The sequence below is a fragment of the Heptranchias perlo genome, unplaced genomic scaffold (assembly GCF_035084215.1).
Source record: "Heptranchias perlo isolate sHepPer1 unplaced genomic scaffold, sHepPer1.hap1 HAP1_SCAFFOLD_532, whole genome shotgun sequence".
NCBI lineage: Eukaryota > Metazoa > Chordata > Chondrichthyes > Hexanchiformes > Hexanchidae > Heptranchias > Heptranchias perlo.
Window position 1 is genome coordinate 123,562 of NW_027139551.1, and position 8,654 is coordinate 132,215.

Genomic DNA, 8,654 nt, shown 5'->3' on the forward strand with positions numbered 1-8,654 from the left:
AGAGAGAGGGGGAGACAGTCAGAGAGAGAGGGGGAGACAGTCAGAGAGAGAGGGAGACAGACAGAGAGAGGGAGACAGACAGAGAGAGAGGGGGAGACAGTCAGAGAGTGGGGGAGACAGTCAGAGAGAGAGGGAGACAGTCAGAGAGTGGGGGAGACAGTCAGAGAGTGGGGGAGACAGTCAGAGAGTGGGAGAGACAGTCAGAGAGAGGGGGAGACAGTCAGAGAGTGGGGGAGACAGTCAGAGAGTGGGAGAGACAGTCAGAGAGAGGGGGAGACAGTCAGAGAGAGAGGGGGAGACAGTCAGAGAGAGAGGGGGAGACAGTCAGAGAGAGAGGGGGAGACAGTCAGAGAGAGAGGGGGAGACAGTCAGAGAGAGAGGGAGACAGACAGAGAGAGGGAGACAGACAGAGAGAGAGGGGGAGACAGTCAGAGAGTGGGAGAGACAGTCAGAGAGTGGGAGAGACAGTCAGAGAGAGGGGGAGACAGTCAGAGAGTGGGGGAGACAGTCAGAGAGTGGGGGAGACAGTCAGAGAGAGGGGGGGAGACAGTCAGAGAGAGAGGGGGAGACAGTCAGAGAGAGAGGGGGAGACAGTCAGAGAGAGGTGGAGACAGTCAGAGAGAGGGGGAGACAGTCAGAGAGTGGGGGAGACAGTCAGAGAGTGGGGGAGACAGTCAGAGAGAGGGGGGGAGACAGTCAGAGAGAGAGGGGGAGACAGTCAGAGAGAGGGGGAGACAGTCAGAGAGAGGGGGGGAGACAGTCAGAGAGAGAGGGGGAGACAGTCAGAGAGAGGGGGAGACAGTCAGAGAGTGGGGGAGACAGTCAGAGAGAGGGGGAGACAGTCAGAGAGAGGGAAATCGTCAGAGAGAGGGGGAGACAGACAGAGAGAGGGGGAGACAGACAGAGAGAGGGGGAGACAGACAGAGAGAGGGGGGAGACAGTCAGAGAGAGGGGGAGACAGTCAGAGAGAGGGGGAGACAGTCAGAGAGAGGGGGAGACAGACAGAGAGAGGGGGAGACAGTCAGAGAGTGGGAGAGACAGTCAGAGAGAGAGGGGGAGACAGTCAGAGAGAGAGGGGGAGACAGTCAGAGAGAGAGGGGGAGACAGTCAGAGAGAGAGGGGGACAGTCAGAGAGAGGGAAATCGTCAGAGAGAGGGGGAGACAGACAGAGAGAGGGGCAGACAGTGAGAGAGAGGGAAATCGTCAGAGAGAGGGGGAGACAGACAGAGAGAGGGGGAGACAGTCAGAGAGAGGGGGAGACAGACAGAGAGAGGGGGAGACAGACAGAGAGAGGGGGAGACAGTGAGAGAGAGGGAAATCGTCAGAGAGAGGGGGAGACAGACAGAGAGAGGGGGAGACAGTCAGAGAGAGGGGGAGACAGACAGAGAGAGGGGGAGACAGACAGAGAGAGAGGGGGAGACAGTCAGAGAGAAAGGGGGAGACAGTCAGAGAGTGGGGGAGACAGTCAGAGAGAGTGGGGGAGACAGTCAGAGAGAGAGGGGGAGACAGTCAGAGAGAGAGGGGGAGACAGTCAGAGAGAGGGGGAGACAGTCAGAGAGAGGGGGAGACAGTCAGAGAGAGGGGGAGACAGTCAGAGAGAGAGGGGGAGACAGTGAGAGAGGGGGAGACAGTCAGAGAGAGAGGGGGAGACAGTCAGAGAGAGAGGAAGACAGACAGAGAGAGGGAGACAGACAGAGAGAGGGGGAGAGACAGACAGAGAGAGAGGGAGACAGTCAGAGAGAGGGGGAGACAGACAGAGAGAGGGGGAGAGACAGACAGAGAGAGAGGGAGACAGTCAGAGAGAGGGGGAGACAGTCAGAGAGAGGGGGAGACAGTCAGAGAGAGAGGGAGACAGACAGAGAGAGAGGGGGACAGTCAGAGAGAGAGGGAGACAGTCAGAGAGAGGGGGAGACAGACAGAGAGAGAGGGGGACAGTCAGAGAGAGAGGGAGACAGTCAGAGAGAGAGGGAGACAGACAGAGAGAGAGGGGGACAGTCAGAGAGTGGGAGACAGTCAGAGAGAGGGGGAGTCAGTGAGAGAAAGGGGGAGACAGTCAGAGAGAGAGGGAGACAGACAGAGAGAGGGGGAGACAGTCAGAGAGAGAGGGGGAGACAGACAGAGAGAGAGGGAGACAGTCAGAGAGAGGGGGAGACAGTCAGAGAGAGAGGGAGACAGTCAGAGAGTGGGGGAGACAGTCAGAGAGTGGGGGAGACAGTCAGAGACTGGGGGAGACTGTCAGAGAGAAAGGGAGACAGTCAGAGAGAGAGGGGAGACAGTCAGAGAGAGGGGGAGACAGTCAGAGAGTGGGAGACAGTCAGAGAGTGGGGGAGACAGTCAGAGAGAGAGGGGGAGACAGTCAGAGAGAGGGGGAGACAGTCAGAGAGAGGGGGAGACAGTCAGAGAGAGAGGGGGAGAGAGCAGAGAGAGAGGGGGAGACAGTCAGAGAGAGAGGGGGAGACAGTCAGAGAGAGAGGGAGACAGTCAGAGAGAGAGGGGGAGACAGTCAGAGAGAGGGAGACAGTCAGAGAGAGGGAGACAGTCAGAGAGAGGGGGAGACAGACAGAGAGAGGGAGACAGTCAGAGAGAGGGGGAGACAGTCAGAGAGAGGGAGACAGTCAGAGAGAGGGGGAGACAGACAGAGAGAGGGGGAGAGAGAGAGAGAGAGGGAGACAGTCAGAGAGAGGGGGAGACAGACAGAGAGAGGGAGACAGTCAGAGAGTGGGGGAGACAGTCAGAGAGAGGGAGACAGTCAGAGAGAGGGGGAGACAGACAGAGAGAGGGGGAGACTGAGTGAGAAGTAGAGAGCGAGAGACGGAGAGAGCGAGAGATACAGGGAGAGAGAGAGAGAGTGAGTGAGAGAACGACAGGGAGAGAGAGAGAGATTGAGTGAGAAAGAGAAAGGGAGAGAGAGAGAGAATGAGTGAGAGACAGGGAGAGAGAGAGAGAGGGAATGAGAGAGAGAGACAGGTGGAGAGACAGGGAGTGAGAGAGGGAGAGAGTGAGAGAGAGACAGGGAGAGAGTGAGTGAGAGAGAGGGAGTGAGAGAGAGAGTCAGGGAGTGAGAGAGAGAGATAGGGAGTGAAAGAGAGAGAGATGGAGGGAGTGAGAGAGAGACAGGGAGTGAGAGAGAGAGAGAGAGAGAGAGTTAGATAGAAGGAGAGAGAGAGACAGGGAGTGAGAGAGAGGGAGACAGGGAGTGAGAGAGAGAGCGAGAGAGAGACAGAGAGGGAGTGAGAGACAGGGAGAGAGAGAGAGACAGGGAGTGAGAGAGACAGGGAGTGAGAGAGACAGGGAGTGAGAGAGAGGGAGACAGAGAGTGAGAGAGAGGGAGTGAGACAGGGAGAGAGAGAGAGAGAGGGAGGGGGGGAGACAGAGAGAGAGAGAGGTGGAGAGAGAGAGAGAGGTGGAGAGAGAGAGTGAGAGAGAGACAGGGAGAGAGAGAAAGAGTGAGAGAGAGACAGGGAGTGAGGGAGTGACAGGGAACGAGAGAGACAGGGAGTGAGGGAGAGAGAGTGAGAGAGAGACAGGGAGTGAGGGAGTGAGAGACAGGAACAGGGAGTGAGAGAGAGACAGGGAGTGAGGGAGTGACAGGGAGTGAGGTAGGGACAGGGAGTGAGGGAGAGGGAGACAGGGAGTGAGAGAGAGAGCGAGAGAGAGACAGAGAGGGAGTGAGAGACAGGGAGAGAGAGAGAGACAGGGAGTGAGAGAGACAGGGAGTGAGAGAGAGAGAGTGAGAGAGAGACAGGGAGTGAGAGACAGGAACAGGGAGTGAGAGAGAGACAGGGAGTGAGGGAGTGACAGGGAGTGAGGTAGGGACAGGGAGTGAGGGAGAGGGAGACAGGGAGTGAGAGAGAGAGCGAGAGAGAGACAGAGAGGGAGTGAGAGACAGGGAGTGAGAGAGACAGGGAGTGAGAGAGACAGAGACAGAGAGTGAGAGAGAGGGAGTGAGGGAGACAGGGAGTGAGGAGAGGGGGAGTGTGAGTGACAGGGAGTGAGGAGAGGGGGAGTGAGGGAGAGGGGGAGTGTGAGTAACAGGGAGTGAGGGAGAGGGGCAGCGTGAGAATGGAGGGATCTGAACCCTCCCCTTTATGAAGAGCCCAGGCCGAGGGACACAGAGTCCAGTTTGTGTTTCTATTTGTTGAGATGAGGATCAACATTCTCCCCCTGGGCCTGGGCCTGGGCCTGGGCCCTGCCCTGAATTAAGTGCCCTGATAATGAGAGCACAGGATGTCAGTCTGGGCCTCCATCTCAACACCTTTTTATCTCTTCCTCTTGAAGCAGGGACTCCCCGATCTGTCGAACGAGCTGTAATTAGGCAGACAATCCTGGGGGCAGACGCCTCACCCGCTCCCCCTGCTTCCCCCACCCCCCCTGGCCTTCCACTGCCCCCTTGACAAGCCTGGGACCTGAGACCCAGCTCCTCCCTGGGGAGAGGCCTCTGGCCTGGGCCCAGGATCGAGGGGTCTCCCAGACACCCAGTGGAGCCGACTGGACCCTCTCTCCCTCCCATCTCGGAGTCTGACTTATCTCGTCGCTGTTTGTGGGATCTTGCTGTGCACAAATTGGCTGCTCCGTCTCCTGCATTGCAGCGGTGAGCGCACTGCGAAAGCATTTCATTGGCTGTAAAGCTCTTTGGGACGTCCGGAGATGGTGTGGGAGAGAGACACACATTATCTTTTCAGAGGGTGGATCAGACATTGTGGGCAGTGGGAAGGCAGGCCCAGGCTTTTGTCGTCCTTCTGTGTCCCCCTCCTTCATCGCCTGGCACGCAGACAGACGCAGGCAGACGCAGACGGGCGCACGCAGACGGGCGCACGCAGACGGACGCCGTATTCCTGGGGGGGGGGGTGAGGGGGTTTGCCCCAAACCCCCTGAGCGAGTGGGCAGGGTCGAATCGGACGGTGCGGAGAGACAGACAACAAAAGGACAGCGAAACGGCCTGAGGGTTCAGAAATCACGCTTTAATGGTCTAGACAGAAGCGTCCCGCTGCCCAGCGACCCACAGGAACCCAACGGCCAGCTCCCTCCGGCCGTTCCAGCGGGCAGCCTCGCCCGGGGCGGGGGGGGCACCGCCATCGAGTCTCGTGTCGGCCGCGCCCAGAGCTGGCGCCGCCACACCCCACCGGCCCGGTGGTCCCCTCCGCCTGGCACGGCGCTGTCAGCTTCTCGCGGCGGGGGTGGGGGGCGGAGCTTGGACCGCCACGTTCCCTCAGGAGGCCGGGGACTTGAAGGGGCAGCTATTCGGCACTGGCAGCAAGGCGCAAAACGGGCGGCGTCACATCGGACGCCCGCAACGCGCGCTGCTCAGTTGCTGGACGCCAACTCTGACGCGCAGCTGGCGCCATCGTTCTGCACTGCCGCCCAAGGCCGGGATATATCTCAAAGGCTCTTTCAATACTCGAGGACTCGAGCCCCGTAATCCAGGCCCACACTCCCCGGTCCCAGTACCGAGGGAGCGCCGCACTGTCGGAGGGTCAGTACCGAGGGAGCGCCGCACTGTCGGAGGGTCAGTACCGAGGGAGCGCCGCACTGTCGGAGGGTCGGTACCGAGGGAGCGCCGCACTGTCGGAGGGTCAGTACCGAGGGAGCGCCGCACTGTCGGAGGGTCGGTACCGAGGGAGCGCCGCACTGTCGGAGGGTCGGTACTGAGGGAGCGCCGCACTGTCGGAGGGTCAGTACTGAGGGAGCGCCGCACTGTCGGAGGGTCAGTACTGAGGGAGTGCCGCACTGTCGGAGGGTCAGTACTGAGGGAACGCCGCACTGTCAGAGGGTCAGTACTGAGGGAGCGCCGCACTGTCGGAGAGTCAGTACTGAGGGAGCGCCGCACTGTCGGAGAGTCAGTACTGAGGGAGCGCCGCACTGTCGGAGAGTCAGTACCGAGGGAGAGCCGCACTGTCGGAGGGTCAGTACTGAGGGAGCGCCGCACTGTCGGAGGGGCAGTACTGAGGGAGCGCCGCACTGTCGGAGGGTCAGTACTGAGGGAGCGCCGCACTGTCGGAGGGTCAGTACTGAGGGAGCGCCGCACTGTCGGAGGGTCAGTACCGAGGGAGCGCCGCACTGTCGGAGGGTCAGTACTGAGGGAGCGCCGCACTGTCGGAGGGTCAGTACTGAGGGAGCGCCGCACTGTCGGAGGGTCAGTACTGAGGGAGCGCCGCACTGTCGGAGGGTCAGTACTGAGGGAGCGCCGCACTGTCGGAGGGTCAGTACCGAGGGAGCACCGCACTGTCGGAGAGTCAGTACTGAGGGAGCGCCGCACTGTCAGAGGGTCAGTACTGAGGGAGCGCCGCACTGTCGGAGAGTCAGTACTGAGGGAGCGCCGCACTGTCGGAGGGTCAGTACTGAGGGAGCGCCGCACTGTCGGAGGGTCGGTACCGAGGGAGCGCCGCACTGTCGGAGGTGCCGTCTTTCGGATGAGACGTCAAAACGAGGGCCCCGTCTGCCCCTCTCAGGTGGACGTAAAAGATCCCACGGCCGCTATTTCGAAGAAGATGGAGAGCAGGGAGGGGGAGTTCTCCCCGGTGTCCTGGGGCCCGATATTTACCCCTCAACCAAACACCGCGAAAGAAACAGATGATCTGGTCATCATCACATTGCTGTCTGTGGGATCTTGCTGTGCGTTTCCTACATTGCAGCACTGACGACACTTCAAAAGCACCTCATTGGCTGCGAACGGTTTTTGGAACGTCCTGAGGTTGTGAGAGGTGAGATCGAGATGGAAGGTCCTTTCTTTCTTCTTCACCCCCCTCCTCCTTCCCTCGCTCCCCTCCTCCTTCCCTCGCTCCCCTCCTCCTTCCCTCGCTCCCCTCCTCCTTCCCTCGCTCCCCTCCTCCTTCCCTCGCTCCCCTCCTCCTTCCCTCGCTCCCCTCCCAATATTGAACCGGGGACAGGGACTCGATAAAATTAACATCAGTAATGAAGAAAATAACAGCACTAAAGAGTGACAAATCCCCAGGACCAGATGGTTTCCATCCCAGGGTTTTAAAGGAAGTAGGTGAGCACATTGCAGATGCCCTAACTATAATCTTCCAAAGTTCTCTAGATTCAGGAACTGTCCCTCTGGATTGGAAAACTGCACAGGTCACTCCGCTTTTTAAGAAAGGAGAGAGGGGGAAACCAGGGAATTATAGACCAGTTAGCCTAACATCTGTTGTGGGGAAATTGCTGGAGTCTATAATTGAGGATAGGGTGACTGAACACCTCGAGAATTTTCAGTTAATCAGAGAGAGCCAGCATGGATTTGTGAAAGGTAGGTCGTGCCTGACCAACCTGATTGAATTTTTTGAAGAGGTGACTAAAGTAGTGGACAGGGGAATGTCAATGGATGTTATTTATATGGACTTCCAGAAGGCATTTGATAAGGTCCCACATAAGAGACTGTCAGCTGAGATAGAAGCCCATGGAATCGAGGGAAAAGTACGGACTTGGTTAGGAAGTCGGACGAGCGAAAGGCGACAGAGAGTGGGGATAATGGGAAGGTACTCACATTGGCAGGATGTGACCAGTGGAGTCCCGCAGGGATCTGTCTTGGGGCCTCAATTATTCACAATGTTTATTAACGACTTAGATGAAGGCATAGAAAGTCTCAGATTTACGTTTGCCAATGACACAAAGATTGTAAGCAGTGTAGATGAAAACATAAAATTACAAAGGGACATTGATAGATTAGGTGAATGGGCAAAACTTTTGCAAATGGAATTCAATGGAGACAAATGTGAGGTCATCCACTTTAGATCAAAAAAGGATAGAACAGGGTACTTTCTAAATGGTAAAAAGTTAAAAACAGTGGATGCCCAAAGGGACCTCGGGGTTCAGGTACATAGATCATTGAAGTGTCATGAACAGGAGCAGAAAATAATCAATAAGGCTCATGGAATGCTGACCTTTATATCTCGAGGACTGGAGTACAAGGGGGCAGAAGTTATGCCGCAGCTATACAAAACCCTGGTTAGACCGCACCTGGAGCACTGTGAGCAGTTCTGGGCACCGCACCTTCGGAAGGACATACTGGCCTTGGAGGGAGTGCAGCGTAGGTTTACTAGAATGATACCCGGACTTCAAGGGTTAAGTTACGAGGAGAGATTACACAAATTGGGGTTGTATTCTCTGGAGTTTCGAAGGTTAAGGGGCGATCTGATCGAAGTTTATAAGATATTAAGGGGAACGGATAGGGTGGATAGAGAGAAACTATTTCCGCTGGTTGGGGATTCTAGGAGTAGGGGGCACAGTCTAAAAATTAGAGCCAGACCTTTCAGGAGCGAGATTAGAAAACACTTCTACACACAAAGGGTGGTAGAAGTTTGGAATTCTCTTCCGCAAACGGCAATTGATACTAGCTCAATTGCTAAATTTAAATCTGAGATAGATAGCTTTTTGGCAACCAAAGGTATTAAGGGATATGGGCCAAAGGCAGGGATATGGAGTTAGATCACAGATCAGCCATGATCTTATCAAATGGCGGAGCAGGACTCGAGGGGCTGAATGGCCTCCTCCTGTTCCTATGTTCCGATATTTCCTCCTCCCTCCCTCGTTCCCCTCCTCTCTCCCTCGCTCCCTTCTGTCCTTCCGTCCCTCTTTACGCCCTCCAAAATGGCTGATGTTTCGGGCGGCCAGGAGTTCCATTAATCGCCTCCCCCCGTAAAGCACGGATGTCCCTA